This window comes from Alosa alosa, chromosome 17 (genome assembly GCF_017589495.1).
Source record: "Alosa alosa isolate M-15738 ecotype Scorff River chromosome 17, AALO_Geno_1.1, whole genome shotgun sequence".
NCBI lineage: Eukaryota > Metazoa > Chordata > Actinopteri > Clupeiformes > Clupeidae > Alosa > Alosa alosa.
The window spans coordinates 3,282,444-3,284,897 of NC_063205.1; positions in this window are offsets into that span (position 1 = coordinate 3,282,444).

Below are 2,454 nucleotides of genomic sequence, written 5' to 3' on the forward strand. Positions count from 1 at the left end.
TACACTAGTACAGACACACACACACCTGTACACACCTGCCTACACAAGTACAGACACTCACACACCTGTACACACCTGCCTACACTAGTACAGGCACACACACACACCTGTACACAACTGCCTACACTAGTACAGGCACACACACACACCTGTACACACCTGCCTACAGTAGAACAGGCACACACACACACACACACCTGTACACACCTGCCTACACTAGTACAGGCACTCTCACACCAGCACACCTGCCTACATCTCCTGCACTAAGTACAGGCACACACACACACACCTGTACACTAAGTTCAGACATGCACACACATCTGGACACTAAGGTCAGACAAACACACATACTGTACACACACACAAACCTGTATATTATGTGCACACACACACACACACACCTGCAGAGCTCTTAGTGTCCCATTGTCCTGATGCCCCATGCTCTTTGTGCCCAAAGCGCTTGGTGTCCATGAACATGCCCCTCAACAGCGACGGCACCGTCATGTTCAACGCCACCCTCTTCGCCCTGGTGCGCACCGCGCTACGCATCAAGACAGACGGTAAGACAGGAAGTGCTAAGCATGCCTGACTCAGGAGACAGGAAGTGCTAAGCATTCCTGACTCAGGAGACAGGAAGTTATAATCATGCCTGACTCAGGAGACAGGAAGTACTAAGCATGTCTGACCAAACAGACATGACATTGTAAATATATAGGCATGTCTATGATTGTCTGTGTGTGTGTGTGTGTGTGTGTGTGTGTGTGTGTGTGTGTGTGTGTGTGTGTGTGTGTGTGTGTGTGTGTGTAGGTAACCTGGAGCAGGCTAACGAGGAGCTGCGTGCCATCGTAAAGAAGATCTGGAAGAGGACCAGCATGAAGCTGCTGGATCAGGTTGTGCCTCCAGCCGGAGGTCAGTGCAGTGCAAGGGTTAATGGTCAAAGTTCAATGCAGTTCAGATGTGTACTGAGATGACTCGTGCAGTAGGGCTGTGTCCTCTCCTTCCCTTTCTCTCCCTCTCCCCTTCTCTCTCTCCCTCTCCTTCATTCTCTCTCATTTTCTCTCTTCTCTTTGTTTTTCTCTCTCTTCTCTTCTCTCTGTCTCTCCCTCTCTTCATCTCTCTCCAAACTCTTTCTTTTCTTTCTCCACTCTGTCTCTCTCCCTCTCTCTGTTTCTCTCTCTCTCTCTCTCTCTCTTTCTCTCTGCCTCTCTCTCTCATACACACACACATATACACACACTCTCTCCCTCTCCCCTCTCTCTCTCTCTCTCTCTCTCTCTCTCTCTCTCTCTCTCTCTGTCTGTCAGATGATGAAGTGACGGTGGGGAAGTTCTACGCCACCTTCCTGATCCAGGAATACTTCCGCAAGTTCAAGAAGAGGAAGGAGCAGGGCCTGGTGGCCAAGGTGCCCCCCAAAACAGCACTCTCTCTGCAGGTGGGCGCCGCACACACACACACACACACACACACACACACACACACACACACACACACACACACGTGTACACACATACACACACACACACACGTGTACACACATACACACATATTACATTACATTCAACTTTATCGTCATTATGCAGAGTACAAGTGCAGAGAAAATGAAATGCAGTTTGCATCTAACCAGAAGTGCTAGAAGCAGAGACGTGCAGTATAGTGCAGAGTAGTGCAGTATAGTGCAGTGTAGTGCAGTATAGTGCAGTATAGTGCAGTATAGTGCAGTGTAGTGCAGTATAGTGCAGTATAGTGCAGTGTAGTGCAGTATAGACGGATGATGCAGTATAAACAGTATAGTGCAGTGTAGTGCAGTATAGACGGATGATGCAGTATAAACAGTATAGTGCAGTGTAGTGCAGAGACGTGCAGTATAGTGCAGTGTAGTGTAGTATAGTGCAGTATAGTGCAGTATAGTGCAGTATAGTGCAGTATAGTGCAGAGACGTGCAGTATAGTGCGGTGTAGTGTAGTATAGTGCAGTATAGTGCAGTATAGTGCAGTATAGTGCAGTATAGTGCAGAGACGTGCAGTATAGTGCAGTATAGTGCAGTATAGTGCAGAGACGTGCAGAGACGTGCAGTATAGTGCAGTATAGTGCAGTATAGTGCAGTATAGTGCAGTATAGTGCAGAGACGTGCAGTGTAGTGTAGTATAGTGCAGTATAGTGCAGTATAGTGCAGTATAGTGCAGTATAGTGCAGAGACGTGCAGTATAGTGCAGTATAGTGTAGTATAGTGCAGTATAGTGCAGTATAGTGCAGAGACGTGCAGTATAGTGCAGTATAGTGTAGTATAGTGCAGTATAGTGTAGTATAGACAGATGATGCAGTATAAACAGTATAGTGCAGTGTAGTGTAGTATAGACAGATGATGCAGTATAAACAGTATAGTGCAGTGTAGTGCAGTATAGACGGATGATGCAGTATAAACAGTATAGTGCAGTGTAGTGTAGTATAGACAGA